This window comes from Macaca fascicularis, chromosome 1 (assembly GCF_037993035.2).
Source record: "Macaca fascicularis isolate 582-1 chromosome 1, T2T-MFA8v1.1".
Classification (NCBI taxonomy): domain Eukaryota; kingdom Metazoa; phylum Chordata; class Mammalia; order Primates; family Cercopithecidae; genus Macaca; species Macaca fascicularis.
Genome location: NC_088375.1, coordinates 20,511,473 through 20,530,821, shown reverse-complemented (window position 1 = coordinate 20,530,821; position 19,349 = coordinate 20,511,473). Strand labels below are relative to the sequence as shown.

At 48.8% G+C, this 19,349-nt stretch overlaps 5 non-coding genes across 5 annotated transcripts; all 5 read right to left on the bottom strand.

Moving 5' to 3' along the window:
- Window positions 1-919: 919 nt before the first annotated feature.
- On the bottom strand, window positions 920-1,038 carry LOC135969052 (5S ribosomal RNA). Its single transcript, XR_010584115.1, has one exon. It is a non-coding gene; the product is annotated as a 5S ribosomal RNA (ribosomal RNA).
- Window positions 1,039-5,313: 4,275 nt separating this feature from the next.
- On the bottom strand, window positions 5,314-5,433 carry LOC135968919 (5S ribosomal RNA). Its single transcript, XR_010583952.1, has one exon. It is a non-coding gene; the product is annotated as a 5S ribosomal RNA (ribosomal RNA).
- A 2,842-nt stretch (window positions 5,434-8,275) lies between these two features.
- LOC135969040 (5S ribosomal RNA) lies at window positions 8,276-8,394 on the bottom strand. Its single transcript, XR_010584096.1, has one exon. It is a non-coding gene; the product is annotated as a 5S ribosomal RNA (ribosomal RNA).
- Window positions 8,395-12,676: 4,282 nt separating this feature from the next.
- LOC135969033 (5S ribosomal RNA) lies at window positions 12,677-12,795 on the bottom strand. The gene has a single exon (XR_010584085.1). It is a non-coding gene; the product is annotated as a 5S ribosomal RNA (ribosomal RNA).
- A 2,828-nt stretch (window positions 12,796-15,623) lies between these two features.
- LOC135969026 (5S ribosomal RNA) lies at window positions 15,624-15,742 on the bottom strand. Its single transcript, XR_010584080.1, has one exon. It is a non-coding gene; the product is annotated as a 5S ribosomal RNA (ribosomal RNA).
- Window positions 15,743-19,349: the final 3,607 nt, after the last annotated feature.

Sequence of the window (19,349 nt, the reverse complement as noted above, 5' to 3'; positions counted from 1 at the left end):
CGTGGTGGCGGGCGCCTGTAGTCCCAGCTGTTTGGTAGGCTGAGGCAGGAGAATGGCGTGAACCCGGGAGGCGGAGCTTGCAGTGAGCCGAGATCTTGCCACTGCACTCCAGGCTGGGTGACAGCGAGACTCCTTCTGGAAGAAAAAGGAAAGACAGAAAGAAAGAAGGAAAGAAACAAAGAAGGAAGGAAAGAAAGAAGGAAGGAAGGAAGGAAGGAAGGAAGGAAGGAAGGAAGGAAGGAAAGAAAGAAAGAAAGAAAGAAAGAAAGAAAGAAAGAAAGAAAGAAAGAAAGAAAGAAAGAAAGGAAAGAAAGAAAGGAGCAAATAGAAGAAAGAAAGAAAGAAAGAAAGGAAGAAAAGAAAGTGAGAAAGAAAAGCAAGAAAGAAGGAAAGAACGAAATAAAGAAAGAGAAAGAGAGAGAAAGAAAGAGACAGAGAGATAGGAGAAAGAAAGAAAGAAGGAAAGCAAGAAAGAAGAAAGAACGAGAAGAAAGAAAAGGAAGATAGCAAGGGAAGAAAAAGAAAAGAATGAAAGAAAGAAGGAAAGAAAGAAAGAGCAAGCAAGAGAGAGGGAGAGAGAAAGAAAGAAGGAAAGAAAGGAGGAAGGATAGAAAGAAAGATAGAGAGGTAGAAAGAAAGAAAGAAGGAAAGACAGCAGAACGAAAGAAAGAAAGAGAGAGAGACAAAGAAAGAAAGGAAAGATAGCAAGGGAAGAAACAGAAAAGAATGAAAGTAAGAAGGAAAGCAAAAGAGAGAGAAAGAGCGAGATAGAAAGAGGGAGAGATAGAAAGAAAGAAGGAAAGAAAGAAAGAAAGGAAAGAAAGAGAGAAAGAAGGAAAGAAAGAAAGAAAGAAGAGTGAGTGAGAGAAGGGAAGAAAGGAAGGTAGAAAAGAAAGAAAGAGAAGAAAGCAAGCCAAAAAGCCTACAGCACCCGGTATTCCCAGGCGGTCTCCCATCCAAGTACTAACCAGGCCCGACCCTGCTTAGCTTCCGAGATCAGACGAGATCGGGCGCGTTCAGGGTGGTATGGCCGTAGACGCCGGCAGAGGCGCCTGGCTGCCCCAAGAGCCCGGCCCAGCCATGCCCGCCGGCTTCCAGCCCGCACCGCCAGCCCGGGGTCGTCGTGCTCGGATCGGGATCCCGGAGCCTCTTCGCCTGCTGCCTCTCCCGGCTGCCGAGCTCCCGAGCTTCCACCACGTCGGGCCCGCTCGGAACAGGGAGTGCTCCGAGGCGTCAGGGCCCACAGCCCACGATCCTGGGACCCCGTCGGGTCCTCCGCCCAGTCGCGCAGGTATTCTTTGGGATCCCTGGCCGCTCAGGAATCCTGCGAGGGCCCCTCTTGCCCCCTCACCCAGAGTCGTCGAGGCTGGCGAAGGGCGAACAGCGTATTATCAAATGTCTTCTCTGACCACAACAAAATCGAGTTAAAAATCAATAATACAAGGAAAACTGATAAACTGACCTGTTTTCTTTTTGGAAAGTAAAGAACACACTGCTATGGTCTGAATGTCCCCCAAAATTTATATGCTGAAATTTATTTGCCAATATGATAGTATTAAGAGGTGGGCACTGGCCTGGGGTGGTGGCTAACGCTGTCATCCCAGCACTTTGGAAGGGAAAGGCAGTCAGATTGTTCGAGCCCAGGAGTTCAAGACCAGCCAGGGCAAAATGGCAAAACGTGTCTCTAGAAAAAACACCAAATTCGGTGGGCGTGGTGGTGCAGGCCTGTAGTCCCAGCTACTCAGGAGGCTGAAGCAGGAGGACTGGTTGAGCCTGGGAGGTCAAGGCTGCAGTGAGCCATGATCAGGCTACAGGCTACTGCACTGCCGTAGGGGCAATAGAATGAGACCCTGTCTCAAAAAAAAAAAAAAAAAAAAAAAAAAAAGGGTAAAAAGGTGGATTCTTTAGGAGGCGATTATCTCCTGAGGGTAGAAGTCCTTATGGATGAAATTAGAGCCCTTAGAAAAGGACTTGAGTGGGTTCATTCCCTCCGTCTCCTCCGTGTGGGGACACAATGTTCTTCCCCTCTGAAAGATGAAGCAACGTTGTGTCATCTTGGAAGGAGAGACTGGGCCCTCCTTAGACACTGAATGGGCTGATGACTTGACCTTGGACACCCCAGCCTTGAGAACTGAGAGAAATAAATGTCTCTTTTTAATAAATTATCCAGTCTCAGGTATTTGAAGAGATTCAGATATTTGCTTAAACAACCAGTGGGTTAAAGAAGAAACCACAAGAGAAATCAGAAAATACAGTTGGGTGTCAGTATCCACAGGGGATTGGTTCCAGGACCCCATAAGTAGGCCAAAATCCACACAGAGTCAAGTCTTGCAGTTGGCCCTGTAAAACCTGGGCATTAAAAAAGTTAGGCCGCTGTATCCTCAGGGTTTGCGCTCTGTGAAGACTGTATTTTCAATCTGCCTTTGGTTACAGATGCAGAATTAATGAAATCAGAGGACCTACTGTACTTATTGAAAACAATTCCTGTATAAGTGCACCCTTGCAGTTCAAACCCATGTTGTTCAAGGCTCAGCTGTACTCAGAAATGAATGAAAATGAAAACACAGCATAGCCAAACTTTGGGATGCAGTGAAAGCAGTGCTAACAGGGAAATTTATAGTGTGAAATGCTTACATGAAAAAAACCTAAAGAAAGCCAGGCGTCGCGGTTAATGCCTGTAATCCCAGCACTTTGGGAGGCTGAGGTGAGCCAATCACCTGAGGTCAGGAGTTCGAGACTAGCCTGAACAACAGGGAGAAACCCTGTCTCTGCTGAAAATACAAAATTAGCCGGTTGTGGTGGCAGGCGCCTGTAATCCCAGCGACTTGGGAGGCTGAAGCAAGAGAATTGCTTAAACCTGGGAGGCAGAGGTTGCAGTGAGCCGAGATCGCACCATTGCACTCCAGCCCGGGCAACAAGAGCGAGACTCCCTCTCAAAAGAAAACAAAACAAAAAACACCCAAAGGACCTCAAATTAGCAATCTAAATTTACAATTTAGGCACTAGAAAAGAACAAATTAAACCCTAGGAAGGAAAGAAAGAAAGATTAATTCAGAAATAAATAAAACAGAAAATACAAAAATGGAGAAAATCAACAAAACTGAAAGTTGGTTTTTTGAAAGATAAAATTGACAAACTTTATGGAGTGACTAAGAAAAAAAGAGAGAATACTCAAATTACGAAAATGAGAAATGGAAGTGGGGACATTACTATTGGATCCAGTCAAAATGAAAACGATTGGCAGGGTGAAGTGGCTCACACCTATAATCCCAGCACTTTGGGAGGCCGAGGCATGCAGATCACTTGAGGTTAGGAGTTCAAGACTAACCTGGCCAACATGGTGAAACCATCTCTACTAAAAATACAAAAAACATTAGCCGGGTGTGGTGGTAGGCCCCTGTAATCCCAGCTACTCGGGAGGTTCAGGCAGGTGAATCACTTTAGCTCAGGAGTTCAAGACCAGCCTGGGAGATATGGTCAAACCCGGTCTTTACAAAAAAAAAAAAAAAAGATAAAAAGGAAAGAAAAAAATAAATAAATTAAAGAAAGAAAGAAAGAAAGAAGAAAATTCAGCCCATCTTGGTGGCGAAAGCCTGTTGTCCCAGCTACTGAGGAGGCTGAGGTAGGAGGATCGCTTGAACCTGGGAGGTGGAGGTTGTAATGAGCCTAGATCACACCACTGCACTCTAGCCTAGGTGACAGATGAGATCCTGTCTCAAAGAAATAAATGAATAGGATTGTAAGAGAGTGCTAAGAACAATTGTACACCAACATATTGGATAACTTGGATGAAATGGATAAATTCCTAGGAACATGAACCCTACCAAGACTAAATCACAAAGAAAGTGAAAATCTGAATAGACTAGTAACTAGTAAGGAGACTGAATCAGTAACCCAATATCTCCTGCCAAAAAAAAAAAAAAAAAAAAAAAAAGCCTTGGACTTGACTTCTCTATCAAATATTTAGAGAACGAATAGTAATCCTTGTTAATCCTGCCAAAACCTTGAAGAGGAGGGAGTATTCCCTAACTCATTCTATGAGGCTACAATTGCCCTGATACCAAAGCAAGACAAAGATTTTACAAGAGAAAACTGTAGAATAATATCCCATATGAAGATCGATGCCTAAAACTCCTCACCATATCCTAAGACTGTGAGGTGAAATTCATCACAGAAAAGGAAAGCCAAGCAGAAGCCTAAAACTATACCCCTAGTCTGACCGGGCGCTGGTGACTCACGCCTGTAATCCTAGCACTTTGGGTATCCTAGCACTTTGGGAAAGTGGGTGGATCGCCTGAAGTTGGGAGTTCCAGACCAAGACCAAGCTAACCAACATGGAGAAGCCCCGTCTCTACTAAAAATACAAAATTAGCCAGGTGTGGTGGTGCATGCCTGTAATCCCAGCTACTCAGGAGGCTGAGGCAGGAGAATGGCGTGAACCCGGGAGGCGGAGCTTGCAGTGGGCCCAGATCTTGCCACTGCACTCCAGGTTGGGTGACAGAGTGAGACTCCGTCTGGAAGAAAAAGGAAAGAAAGAAAGAAACCAAGTAGGAAAGAAAGAAAGAAAGAAAGAGTGAGAGAGAAAGAGAGAGAGAGAGAGAAAGAAAGAGAGAGAAAGAAAGAGAGAGAAAGAAAGAAGGGAAAGATAGTAAGGGAAGAAAAAGAAAAGAATGAAAGTAAGAAGGAAAGAAAGAAAGGAAGAAAGAGGCAAAGACCGAAGAAAGAATGAAACAAAGAAAGAAAGAAAGAAAGAAAGAGAAAGGAAGAAAGTGAGAAAGAAAAGCAAGAGAAAAGGAAAGAATGCAATAAAGAAAGAGAAAGAAAGAGACAGAGAGATAGGAGAAAGAAAGAAAGAAGGAAAGAAAAGAAAAGAGAAAGAAAGAAAACAAAGATAGCAAGGGAAGAAAAAGAAAAGAAGGAAAGAAAGAGAGAAAGAGCGAGAAAGAGAGAGAGAGAGAAAGAAGGAAAGAAAGAAAGAAAACAAAGAGAGAAAGAAAGAAGGAAGGAAAGAAAGAAAGAGTGATAGATAGAGAGGAAGGAAGAAAGGAAGGAAGGAAGAAAGAAAGAGAAAGAGAGAGAGACAAAGAAAGAAAGGAAAGATAGCAAGGGAAGAAACAGAAAAGAATGAAAGTAAGAAGGAAAGCAAAAGAGAGAGAAAGAGCGAGATAGAAAGAGGGAGAGATAGAAAGAAAGAAGGAAAGAAAGAAAGGAAAGAAAGAGAGAAAGAAGGAAAGAAAGAAGGAAAGAAGAGTGAGTGAGAGAAGGGAAGAAAGGAAGGTAGAAAAGAAAGAAAGAGAAGAAAGCAAGCCAAAAAGCCTACAGCACCCGGTATTCCCAGGCGGTCTCACCATCCAAGTACTAACCAGGCCCGACCCTGCTTAGCTTCCGAGATCAGACGAGATCGGGCGCGTTCAGGGTGGTATGGCCGTAGACGCCGGCAGAGGCGCCTGGCTGCCCCAAGAGCCCGGCCCAGCCATGCCCGCCGGCTTCCAGCCCGCACCGCCAGCCCGGGGTCGCCGGGCTCGGATCGGGACCCCCGAGCCGCTCGCCCGCGGCCTTCCCCCGGCTGCCGAGCTCCCGAGCTTCCACCACGTCGGGCCCGCTCGGAACAGGGAGTGCTCCGAGGCGTCAGGGCCCAGGGCCCACGATCCTGGGACCCCGGCGGGTCCTCCGCCCTGTCGTGGAGGTATTCTTTTGGATCCCTGGCCGCTGGGGGAGCTCCTGCGAGGCCCCCTCTTGGCCCACCCCCCCAGAGGCGTCAGGGCTGGCCAAGGGCGAACAGCCGGCCCAGCCGCGCCTGGCCTTTTTCTCACAACGCCCCCACCACGGTCGCTTGTCCCGACCAAGACCCGGCCGGTGGGCAAGAGGGCGTGGGGGCTGGGGTGTTGGGGGATGGCCCTGCTTTGCCCCGGGCTGGCACTAGAGCCGGCAGCCTGATCCCCGGCGAGAGGGGCTGAGAGAAACCCAGAAACACCCCACCACCACCAGCAGCAAATCCACAGCCCCACACACAGACACACCCGGGCGCTCGCGCGCGGGAACCCACACACGCGCGCGCGCTCACACACAGACACACACACACACACACACACACACACACACACACACGTGCACACAGAAACGGCTTGAAGGAGAGCAAGGAAGAGATAGATGGAGAGATTGAAACCGAGGGAGGGAGAGAGACAGCGATCGAGAGAGACAGGGGAGGTGGAGAGGGAAAGAGACAGAGAGGCAGAGATAGAGAGAGGGACAGAGAGAGCGAGAAAGACAGACAGAGAGGGAGAGACAGAGGAAAGGCGACAGAAATAGCGCGAGGTGCAGGGGCAAACCCAGAAGAGAGAGGGGCAGGGAGCTAGAGAGCGAGAGCGATAGAGCCTTGGAGAGGGAGCGCCCTGCTCCCGTAGGCAGGGCCCTTTTGAGCAGGCCGGGATAGGGTGGAGGGGGCTTGGGCTGGGCCAGAACAGGGTGGCCAGGCCGTCCATGCGAGAGGAGCAACGGAGCGCTGAGACGGGTTTTGTCTTGGATTAATTGCTTGCTTTGGGGGTGGGTTTCGTAGGCTCCTTCCTGTGTTGGCACCTCCCTGTGCTCTTGGTGCGGTGCGGTGGGCCCCTTGATTTGCAGAGTGCGCCCGCCCTTTTGGCGGGAGCCGTGGCACCGGGCGTGCCCACGGGGCCCGAGGCCTGGGTCTCTGGCGTGTCCTCGGGACTGGAGTTTACACGAAGTTGGTGGCAATGGGAATCCGGGTGCACAGGGACTGTTTTCCTGGTTGCTGGCGAAGCAATGTCCTTCCCCCGGATAAAGCAGCCCCTGCGTTCTGGAGCGGAGGTCTCGGCTGGCGTCTGTGGCACCCGCTGGCCCTGCCCGCCCCTTCCCCCGGTTTGGAAGGTTGCGGCGGCGCCCGCCCGGTGAATGGATTGAATCGCCTGTGCGTTCCGGGAGCGGGAAGGCGCCGGGAACGGCAGGGAACCCGCGCCTGCGCCTTTGGGGTCCGGCCTCCTGCCCTCCAGGGCTGGAGCCGGGCTCCTGGCCGGGCGGCGGCGAGGCGGAAGCGGTGGGATGCCGCTGCCCGGTGCTGCTTTGGTGGCGGACCCCCAGGAGGAGGTCCCCGGCTGCGGCGGGGGTGTAGGCGGGCGACAAGGGGGGAGCAGAGTCCGGGGAGGTTGGGAAGCATGGCGATAGTAGGGGCAAGGGAGGGAGAGGGGAAGCCACAAAAGCCTACAGCAGGCCGGGCGCGGTGGATCACGCCTGTAATCCCAGCACTTTGGGAGGCCGAGGCGGGTGGATCACGACGTCAGGAGATCCAGACCAGCCTGGCTAACACGGTGAAACCCCGTCTCCACTAAAACTACGAAACATGAGCCGGGCGTGGTGGCGGGCGCCTGTAGTCCCAGCTGTTTGGTAGGCTGAGGCAGGAGAATGGCGTGAACCCGGGAGGCGGAGCTTGCAGTGAGCCGAGATCTTGCCACTGCACTCCAGGCTGGGTGACAGCGAGACTCCTTCTGGAAGAAAAAGGAAAGACAGAAAGAAAGAAGGAAAGAAACAAAGAAGGAAGGAAAGAAAGAAGGAAGGAAGGAAGGAAGGAAGGAAGGAAAGAAAGAAAGAAAGAAAGAAAGAAAGAAAGAAAGAAAGAAAGAAAGAAAGAAAGAAAGAAAGAAAGAAAGGAAAGAAAGAAAGGAGCAAATAGAAGAAAGAAAGAAAGAAAGAAAGGAAGAAAAGAAAGTGAGAAAGAAAAGCAAGAAAGAAGGAAAGAACGAAATAAAGAAAGAGAAAGAGAGAGAAAGAAAGAGACAGAGAGATAGGAGAAAGAAAGAAAGAAGGAAAGCAAGAAAGAAGAAAGAACGAGAAGAAAGAAAAGGAAGATAGCAAGGGAAGAAAAAGAAAAGAATGAAAGAAAGAAGGAAAGAAAGAAAGAGCAAGCAAGAGAGAGGGAGAGAGAAAGAAAGAAGGAAAGAAAGGAGGAAGGATAGAAAGAAAGATAGAGAGGTAGAAAGAAAGAAAGAAGGAAAGACAGCAGAACGAAAGAAAGAAAGAGAGAGAGACAAAGAAAGAAAGGAAAGATAGCAAGGGAAGAAACAGAAAAGAATGAAAGTAAGAAGGAAAGCAAAAGAGAGAGAAAGAGCGAGATAGAAAGAGGGAGAGATAGAAAGAAAGAAGGAAAGAAAGAAAGAAAGGAAAGAAAGAGAGAAAGAAGGAAAGAAAGAAAGAAAGAAGAGTGAGTGAGAGAAGGGAAGAAAGGAAGGTAGAAAAGAAAGAAAGAGAAGAAAGCAAGCCAAAAAGCCTACAGCACCCGGTATTCCCAGGCGGTCTCCCATCCAAGTACTAACCAGGCCCGACCCTGCTTAGCTTCCGAGATCAGACGAGATCGGGCGCGTTCAGGGTGGTATGGCCGTAGACGCCGGCAGAGGCGCCTGGCTGCCCCAAGAGCCCGGCCCAGCCATGCCCGCCGGCTTCCAGCCCGCACCGCCAGCCCGGGGTCGTCGTGCTCGGATCGGGATCCCGGAGCCTCTTCGCCTGCTGCCTCTCCCGGCTGCCGAGCTCCCGAGCTTCCACCACGTCGGGCCCGCTCGGAACAGGGAGTGCTCCGAGGCGTCAGGGCCCACAGCCCACGATCCTGGGACCCCGTCGGGTCCTCCGCCCAGTCGCGCAGGTATTCTTTGGGATCCCTGGCCGCTCAGGAATCCTGCGAGGGCCCCTCTTGCCCCCTCACCCAGAGTCGTCGAGGCTGGCGAAGGGCGAACAGCGTATTATCAAATGTCTTCTCTGACCACAACAAAATCGAGTTAAAAATCAATAATACAAGGAAAACTGATAAACTGACCTGTTTTCTTTTTGGAAAGTAAAGAACACACTGCTATGGTCTGAATGTCCCCCAAAATTTATATGCTGAAATTTATTTGCCAATATGATAGTATTAAGAGGTGGGCACTGGCCTGGGGTGGTGGCTAACGCTGTCATCCCAGCACTTTGGAAGGGAAAGGCAGTCAGATTGTTCGAGCCCAGGAGTTCAAGACCAGCCAGGGCAAAATGGCAAAACGTGTCTCTAGAAAAAACACCAAATTCGGTGGGCGTGGTGGTGCAGGCCTGTAGTCCCAGCTACTCAGGAGGCTGAAGCAGGAGGACTGGTTGAGCCTGGGAGGTCAAGGCTGCAGTGAGCCATGATCAGGCTACAGGCTACTGCACTGCCGTAGGGGCAATAGAATGAGACCCTGTCTCAAAAAAAAAAAAAAAAAAAAAAAAAAAAGGGTAAAAAGGTGGATTCTTTAGGAGGCGATTATCTCCTGAGGGTAGAAGTCCTTATGGATGAAATTAGAGCCCTTAGAAAAGGACTTGAGTGGGTTCATTCCCTCCGTCTCCTCCGTGTGGGGACACAATGTTCTTCCCCTCTGAAAGATGAAGCAACGTTGTGTCATCTTGGAAGGAGAGACTGGGCCCTCCTTAGACACTGAATGGGCTGATGACTTGACCTTGGACACCCCAGCCTTGAGAACTGAGAGAAATAAATGTCTCTTTTTAATAAATTATCCAGTCTCAGGTATTTGAAGAGATTCAGATATTTGCTTAAACAACCAGTGGGTTAAAGAAGAAACCACAAGAGAAATCAGAAAATACAGTTGGGTGTCAGTATCCACAGGGGATTGGTTCCAGGACCCCATAAGTAGGCCAAAATCCACACAGAGTCAAGTCTTGCAGTTGGCCCTGTAAAACCTGGGCATTAAAAAAGTTAGGCCGCTGTATCCTCAGGGTTTGCGCTCTGTGAAGACTGTATTTTCAATCTGCCTTTGGTTACAGATGCAGAATTAATGAAATCAGAGGACCTACTGTACTTATTGAAAACAATTCCTGTATAAGTGCACCCTTGCAGTTCAAACCCATGTTGTTCAAGGCTCAGCTGTACTCAGAAATGAATGAAAATGAAAACACAGCATAGCCAAACTTTGGGATGCAGTGAAAGCAGTGCTAACAGGGAAATTTATAGTGTGAAATGCTTACATGAAAAAAACCTAAAGAAAGCCAGGCGTCGCGGTTAATGCCTGTAATCCCAGCACTTTGGGAGGCTGAGGTGAGCCAATCACCTGAGGTCAGGAGTTCGAGACTAGCCTGAACAACAGGGAGAAACCCTGTCTCTGCTGAAAATACAAAATTAGCCGGTTGTGGTGGCAGGCGCCTGTAATCCCAGCGACTTGGGAGGCTGAAGCAAGAGAATTGCTTAAACCTGGGAGGCAGAGGTTGCAGTGAGCCGAGATCGCACCATTGCACTCCAGCCCGGGCAACAAGAGCGAGACTCCCTCTCAAAAGAAAACAAAACAAAAAACACCCAAAGGACCTCAAATTAGCAATCTAAATTTACAATTTAGGCACTAGAAAAGAACAAATTAAACCCTAGGAAGGAAAGAAAGAAAGATTAATTCAGAAATAAATAAAACAGAAAATACAAAAATGGAGAAAATCAACAAAACTGAAAGTTGGTTTTTTAAAAGATAAAATTGACAAACTTTATGGAGTGACTAAGAAAAAAAGAGAGAATACTCAAATTACGAAAATGAGAAATGGAAGTGGGGACATTACTATTGGATCCAGTCAAAATGAAAACGATTGGCAGGGTGAAGTGGCTCACACCTATAATCCCAGCACTTTGGGAGGCCGAGGCATGCAGATCACTTGAGGTTAGGAGTTCAAGACTAACCTGGCCAACATGGTGAAACCATCTCTACTAAAAATACAAAAAACATTAGCCGGGTGTGGTGGTAGGCCCCTGTAATCCCAGCTACTCGGGAGGTTCAGGCAGGTGAATCACTTTAGCTCAGGAGTTCAAGACCAGCCTGGGAGATATGGTCAAACCCGGTCTTTACCAAAAAAAAAAAAAAAGATAAAAAGGAAAGAAAAAAATAAATAAATTAAAGAAAGAAAGAAAGAAAGAAGAAAATTCAGCCCATCTTGGTGGCGAAAGCCTGTTGTCCCAGCTACTGAGGAGGCTGAGGTAGGAGGATCGCTTGAACCTGGGAGGTGGAGGTTGTAATGAGCCTAGATCACACCACTGCACTCTAGCCTAGGTGACAGATGAGATCCTGTCTCAAAGAAATAAATGAATAGGATTGTAAGAGAGTGCTAAGAACAATTGTACACCAACATATTGGATAACTTGGATGAAATGGATAAATTCCTAGGAACATGAACCCTACCAAGACTAAATCACAAAGAAAGTGAAAATCTGAATAGACTAGTAACTAGTAAGGAGACTGAATCAGTAACCCAATATCTCCTGCCAAAAAAAAAAAAAAAAAAAAAAAAGCCTTGGACTTGACTTCTCTATCAAATATTTAGAGAACGAATAGTAATCCTTGTTAATCCTGCCAAAACCTTGAAGAGGAGGGAGTATTCCCTAACTCATTCTATGAGGCTACAATTGCCCTGATACCAAAGCAAGACAAAGATTTTACAAGAGAAAACTGTAGAATAATATCCCATATGAAGATCGATGCCTAAAACTCCTCACCATATCCTAAGACTGTGAGGTGAAATTCATCACAGAAAAGGAAAGCCAAGCAGAAGCCTAAAACTATACCCCTAGTCTGACCGGGCGCTGGTGACTCACGCCTGTAATCCTAGCACTTTGGGTATCCTAGCACTTTGGGAAAGTGGGTGGATCGCCTGAAGTTGGGAGTTCCAGACCAAGACCAAGCTAACCAACATGGAGAAGCCCCGTCTCTACTAAAAATACAAAATTAGCCAGGTGTGGTGGTGCATGCCTGTAATCCCAGCTACTCAGGAGGCTGAGGCAGGAGAATGGCGTGAACCCGGGAGGCGGAGCTTGCAGTGGGCCCAGATCTTGCCACTGCACTCCAGGTTGGGTGACAGAGTGAGACTCCGTCTGGAAGAAAAAGGAAAGAAAGAAAGAAACCAAGTAGGAAAGAAAGAAAGAAAGAAAGAGTGAGAGAGAAAGAGAGAGAGAGAGAGAAAGAAAGAGAGAGAAAGAAAGAGAGAGAAAGAAAGAAGGGAAAGATAGTAAGGGAAGAAAAAGAAAAGAATGAAAGTAAGAAGGAAAGAAAGAAAGGAAGAAAGAGGCAAAGACCGAAGAAAGAATGAAACAAAGAAAGAAAGAAAGAAAGAAAGAAAGAGAAAGGAAGAAAGTGAGAAAGAAAAGCAAGAGAAAAGGAAAGAATGCAATAAAGAAAGAGAAAGAAAGAGACAGAGAGATAGGAGAAAGAAAGAAAGAAGGAAAGAAAAGAAAAGAGAAAGAAAGAAAACAAAGATAGCAAGGGAAGAAAAAGAAAAGAAGGAAAGAAAGAGAGAAAGAGCGAGAAAGAGAGAGAGAGAGAAAGAAGGAAAGAAAGAAAGAAAACAAAGAGAGAAAGAAAGAAGGAAGGAAAGAAAGAAAGAGTGATAGATAGAGAGGAAGGAAGAAAGGAAGGAAGGAAGAAAGAAAGAGAAAGAGAGAGAGACAAAGAAAGAAAGGAAAGATAGCAAGGGAAGAAACAGAAAAGAATGAAAGTAAGAAGGAAAGCAAAAGAGAGAGAAAGAGCGAGATAGAAAGAGGGAGAGATAGAAAGAAAGAAGGAAAGAAAGAAAGAAAGGAAAGAAAGAGAGAAAGAAGGAAAGAAAGAAGGAAAGAAGAGTGAGTGAGAGAAGGGAAGAAAGGAAGGTAGAAAAGAAAGAAAGAGAAGAAAGCAAGCCAAAAAGCCTACAGCACCCGGTATTCCCAGGCGGTCTCCCATCCAAGTACTAACCAGGCCCGACCCTGCTTAGCTTCCGAGATCAGACGAGATCGGGCGCGTTCAGGGTGGTATGGCCGTAGACGCCGGCAGAGGCGCCTGGCTGCCCCAAGAGCCCGGCCCAGCCATGCCCGCCGGCTTCCAGCCCGCACCGCCAGCCCGGGGTCGCCGGGCTCGGATCGGGACCCCCGAGCCGCTCGCCCGCGGCCTTCCCCCGGCTGCCGAGCTCCCGAGCTTCCACCACGTCGGGCCCGCTCGGAACAGGGAGTGCTCCGAGGCGTCAGGGCCCAGGGCCCACGATCCTGGGACCCCGGCGGGTCCTCCGCCCTGTCGTGGAGGTATTCTTTTGGATCCCTGGCCGCTGGGGGAGCTCCTGCGAGGCCCCCTCTTGGCCCACCCCCCCAGAGGCGTCAGGGCTGGCCAAGGGCGAACAGCCGGCCCAGCCGCGCCTGGCCTTTTTCTCACAACGCCCCCACCACGGTCGCTTGTCCCGACCAAGACCCGGCCGGTGGGCAAGAGGGCGTGGGGGCTGGGGTGTTGGGGGATGGCCCTGCTTTGCCCCGGGCTGGCACTAGAGCCGGCAGCCTGATCCCCGGCGAGAGGGGCTGAGAGAAACCCAGAAACACCCCACCACCACCAGCAGCAAATCCACAGCCCCACACACAGACACACCCGGGCGCTCGCGCGCGGGAACCCACACACGCGCGCGCGCTCACACACAGACACACACACACACACACACACACACGCACACACACACACGTGCACACAGAAACGGCTTGAAGGAGAGCAAGGAAGAGATAGATGGAGAGATTGAAACCGAGGGAGGGAGAGAGACAGCGATCGAGAGAGACAGGGGAGGTGGAGAGGGAAAGAGACAGAGAGGCAGAGATAGAGAGAGGGACAGAGAGAGCGAGAAAGACAGACAGAGAGGGAGAGACAGAGGAAAGGCGACAGAAATAGCGCGAGGTGCAGGGGCAAACCCAGAAGAGAGAGGGGCAGGGAGCTAGAGAGCGAGAGCGATAGAGCCTTGGAGAGGGAGCGCCCTGCTCCCGTAGGCAGGGCCCTTTTGAGCAGGCCGGGATAGGGTGGAGGGGGCTTGGGCTGGGCCAGAACAGGGTGGCCAGGCCGTCCATGCGAGAGGAGCAACGGAGCGCTGAGACGGGTTTTGTCTTGGATTAATTGCTTGCTTTGGGGGTGGGTTTCGTAGGCTCCTTCCTGTGTTGGCACCTCCCTGTGCTCTTGGTGCGGTGCGGTGGGCCCCTTGATTTGCAGAGTGCGCCCGCCCTTTTGGCGGGAGCCGTGGCACCGGGCGTGCCCACGGGGCCCGAGGCCTGGGTCTCTGGCGTGTCCTCGGGACTGGAGTTTACACGAAGTTGGTGGCAATGGGAATCCGGGTGCACAGGGACTGTTTTCCTGGTTGCTGGCGAAGCAATGTCCTTCCCCCGGATAAAGCAGCCCCTGCGTTCTGGAGCGGAGGTCTCGGCTGGCGTCTGTGGCACCCGCTGGCCCTGCCCGCCCCTTCCCCCGGTTTGGAAGGTTGCGGCGGCGCCCGCCCGGTGAATGGATTGAATCGCCTGTGCGTTCCGGGAGCGGGAAGGCGCCGGGAACGGCAGGGAACCCGCGCCTGCGCCTTTGGGGTCCGGCCTCCTGCCCTCCAGGGCTGGAGCCGGGCTCCTGGCCGGGCGGCGGCGAGGCGGAAGCGGTGGGATGCCGCTGCCCGGTGCTGCTTTGGTGGCGGACCCCCAGGAGGAGGTCCCCGGCTGCGGCGGGGGTGTAGGCGGGCGACAAGGGGGGAGCAGAGTCCGGGGAGGTTGGGAAGCATGGCGATAGTAGGGGCAAGGGAGGGAGAGGGGAAGCCACAAAAGCCTACAGCAGGCCGGGCGCGGTGGATCACGCCTGTAATCCCAGCACTTTGGGAGGCCGAGGCGGGTGGATCACGACGTCAGGAGATCCAGACCAGCCTGGCTAACACGGTGAAACCCCGTCTCCACTAAAACTACGAAACATGAGCCGGGCGTGGTGGCGGGCGCCTGTAGTCCCAGCTGTTTGGTAGGCTGAGGCAGGAGAATGGCGTGAACCCGGGAGGCGGAGCTTGCAGTGAGCCGAGATCTTGCCACTGCACTCCAGGCTGGGTGACAGCGAGACTCCTTCTGGAAGAAAAAGGAAAGACAGAAAGAAAGAAGGAAAGAAACAAAGAAGGAAGGAAAGAAAGAAGGAAGGAAGGAAGGAAGGAAGGAAGGAAAGAAAGAAAGAAAGAAAGAAAGAAAGAAAGAAAGAAAGAAAGAAAGAAAGAAAGGAAAGAAAGAAAGGAGCAAATAGAAGAAAGAAAGAAAGAAAGAAAGGAAGAAAAGAAAGTGAGAAAGAAAAGCAAGAAAGAAGGAAAGAACGAAATAAAGAAAGAGAAAGAGAGAGAAAGAAAGAGACAGAGAGATAGGAGAAAGAAAGAAAGAAGGAAAGCAAGAAAGAAGAAAGAACGAGAAGAAAGAAAAGGAAGATAGCAAGGGAAGAAAAAGAAAAGAATGAAAGAAAGAAGGAAAGAAAGAAAGAGCAAGCAAGAGAGAGGGAGAGAGAAAGAAAGAAGGAAAGAAAGGAGGAAGGATAGAAAGAAAGATAGAGAGGTAGAAAGAAAGAAAGAAGGAAAGACAGCAGAACGAAAGAAAGAAAGAGAGAGAGACAAAGAAAGAAAGGAAAGATAGCAAGGGAAGAAACAGAAAAGAATGAAAGTAAGAAGGAAAGCAAAAGAGAGAGAAAGAGCGAGATAGAAAGAGGGAGAGATAGAAAGAAAGAAGGAAAGAAAGAAAGAAAGGAAAGAAAGAGAGAAAGAAGGAAAGAAAGAAAGAAAGAAGAGTGAGTGAGAGAAGGGAAGAAAGGAAGGTAGAAAAGAAAGAAAGAGAAGAAAGCAAGCCAAAAAGCCTACAGCACCCGGTATTCCCAGGCGGTCTCCCATCCAAGTACTAACCAGGCCCGACCCTGCTTAGCTTCCGAGATCAGACGAGATCGGGCGCGTTCAGGGTGGTATGGCCGTAGACGCCGGCAGAGGCGCCTGGCTGCCCCAAGAGCCCGGCCCAGCCATGCCCGCCGGCTTCCAGCCCGCACCGCCAGCCCGGGGTCGTCGTGCTCGGATCGGGATCCCGGAGCCTCTTCGCCTGCTGCCTCTCCCGGCTGCCGAGCTCCCGAGCTTCCACCACGTCGGGCCCGCTCGGAACAGGGAGTGCTCCGAGGCGTCAGGGCCCACAGCCCACGATCCTGGGACCCCGTCGGGTCCTCCGCCCAGTCGCGCAGGTATTCTTTGGGATCCCTGGCCGCTCAGGAATCCTGCGAGGGCCCCTCTTGCCCCCTCACCCAGAGTCGTCGAGGCTGGCGAAGGGCGAACAGCGTATTATCAAATGTCTTCTCTGACCACAACAAAATCGAGTTAAAAATCAATAATACAAGGAAAACTGATAAACTGACCTGTTTTCTTTTTGGAAAGTAAAGAACACACTGCTATGGTCTGAATGTCCCCCAAAATTTATATGCTGAAATTTATTTGCCAATATGATAGTATTAAGAGGTGGGCACTGGCCTGGGGTGGTGGCTAACGCTGTCATCCCAGCACTTTGGAAGGGAAAGGCAGTCAGATTGTTCGAGCCCAGGAGTTCAAGACCAGCCAGGGCAAAATGGCAAAACGTGTCTCTAGAAAAAACACCAAATTCGGTGGGCGTGGTGGTGCAGGCCTGTAGTCCCAGCTACTCAGGAGGCTGAAGCAGGAGGACTGGTTGAGCCTGGGAGGTCAAGGCTGCAGTGAGCCATGATCAGGCTACAGGCTACTGCACTGCCGTAGGGGCAATAGAATGAGACCCTGTCTCAAAAAAAAAAAAAAAAAAAAAAAAAAAAGGGTAAAAAGGTGGATTCTTTAGGAGGCGATTATCTCCTGAGGGTAGAAGTCCTTATGGATGAAATTAGAGCCCTTAGAAAAGGACTTGAGTGGGTTCATTCCCTCCGTCTCCTCCGTGTGGGGACACAATGTTCTTCCCCTCTGAAAGATGAAGCAACGTTGTGTCATCTTGGAAGGAGAGACTGGGCCCTCCTTAGACACTGAATGGGCTGATGACTTGACCTTGGACACCCCAGCCTTGAGAACTGAGAGAAATAAATGTCTCTTTTTAATAAATTATCCAGTCTCAGGTATTTGAAGAGATTCAGATATTTGCTTAAACAACCAGTGGGTTAAAGAAGAAACCACAAGAGAAATCAGAAAATACAGTTGGGTGTCAGTATCCACAGGGGATTGGTTCCAGGACCCCATAAGTAGGCCAAAATCCACACAGAGTCAAGTCTTGCAGTTGGCCCTGTAAAACCTGGGCATTAAAAAAGTTAGGCCGCTGTATCCTCAGGGTTTGCGCTCTGTGAAGACTGTATTTTCAATCTGCCTTTGGTTACAGATGCAGAATTAATGAAATCAGAGGACCTACTGTACTTATTGAAAACAATTCCTGTATAAGTGCACCCTTGCAGTTCAAACCCATGTTGTTCAAGGCTCAGCTGTACTCAGAAATGAATGAAAATGAAAACACAGCATAGCCAAACTTTGGGATGCAGTGAAAGCAGTGCTAACAGGGAAATTTATAGTGTGAAATGCTTACATGAAAAAAACCTAAAGAAAGCCAGGCGTCGCGGTTAATGCCTGTAATCCCAGCACTTTGGGAGGCTGAGGTGAGCCAATCACCTGAGGTCAGGAGTTCGAGACTAGCCTGAACAACAGGGAGAAACCCTGTCTCTGCTGAAAATACAAAATTAGCCGGTTGTGGTGGCAGGCGCCTGTAATCCCAGCGACTTGGGAGGCTGAAGCAAGAGAATTGCTTAAACCTGGGAGGCAGAGGTTGCAGTGAGCCGAGATCGCACCATTGCACTCCAGCCCGGGCAACAAGAGCGAGACTCCCTCTCAAAAGAAAACAAAACAAAAAACACCCAAAGGACCTCAAATTAGCAATCTAAATTTACAATTTAGGCACTAGAAAAGAACAAATTAAACCCTAGGAAGGAAAGAAAGAAAGATTAATTCAGAAATAAATAAAACAGAAAATACAAAAATGGAGAAAATCAACAAAACTGAAAGTTGGTTTTTTAAAAGATAAAATTGACAAACTTTATGGAGTGACTAAGAAAAAAAGAGAGAATACTCAAATTACGAAAATGAGAAATGGAAGTGGGGACATTACTATTGGATCCAGTCAAAATGAAAACGATTGGCAGGGTGAAGTGGCTCACACCTATAATCCCAGCACTTTGGGAGGCCGAGGCATGCAGATCACTTGAGGTTAGGAGTTCAAGACTAACCTGGCCAACATGGTGAAACCATCTCTACTAAAAATACAAAAAACATTAGCCGGGTGTGGTGGTAGGCCCCTGTAATCCCAGCTACTCGGGAGGTTCAGGCAGGTGAATCACTTTAGCTCAGGAGTTCAAGACCAGCCTGGGAGATATGGTCAAACCCGGTCTTTACCAAAAAAAAAAAAAAAGATAAAAAGGAAAGAAAAAAATAAATAAATTAAAGAAAGAAAGAAAGAAAGAAGAAAATTCAGCCCATCTTGGTGGCGAAAGCCTGTTGTCCCAGCTACTGAGGAGGCTGAGGTAGGAGGATCGCTTGAACCTGGGAGGTGGAGGTTGTAATGAGCCTAGATCACACCACTGCACTCTAGCCTAGGTGACAGATGAGATCCTGTCTCAAAGAAATAAATGAATAGGATTGTAAGAGAGTGCTAAGAACAATTGTACACCAACATATTGGATAACTTGGATGAAATGGATAAATTCCTAGGAACATGAACCCTACCAAGACTAAATCACAAAGAAAGTGAAAATCTGAATAGACTAGTAACTAGTAAGGAGACTGAATCAGTAACCCAATATCTCCTGCCAAAAAAAAAAAAAAAAAAAAAAAAGCCTTGGACTTGACTTCTCTATCAAATATTTAGAGAACGAATAGTAATCCTTGTTAATCCTGCCAAAACCTTGAAGAGGAGGGAGTATTCCCTAACTCATTCTATGAGGCTACAATTGCCCTGATACCAAAGCAAGACAAAGATTTTACAAGAGAAAACTGTAGAATAATATCCCATATGAAGATCGATGCCTAAAACTCCTCACCATATCCTAAGACTGTGAGGTGAAATTCATCACAGAAAAGGAAAGCCAAGCAGAAGCCTAAAACTATACCCCTAGTCTGACCGGGCGCTGGTGACTCACGCCTGTAATCCTAGCACTTTGGGTATCCTAGCACTTTGGGAAAGTGGGTGGATCGCCTGAAGTTGGGAGTTCCAGACCAAGACCAAGCTAACCAACATGGAGAAGCCCCGTCTCTACTAAAAATACAAAATTAGCCAGGTGTGGTGGTGCATGCCTGTAATCCCAGCTACTCAGGAGGCTGAGGCAGGAGAATGGCGTGAACCCGGGAGGCGGAGCTTGCAGTGGGCCCAGATCTTGCCACTGCACTCCAGGTTGGGTGACAGAGTGAGACTCCGTCTGGAAGAAAAAGGAAAGAAAGAAAGAAACCAAGTAGGAAAGAAAGAAAGAAAGAAAGAGTGAGAGAGAAAGAGAGAGAGAGAGAGAAAGAAAGAGAGAGAAAGAAAGAGAGAGAAAGAAAGAAGGGAAAGA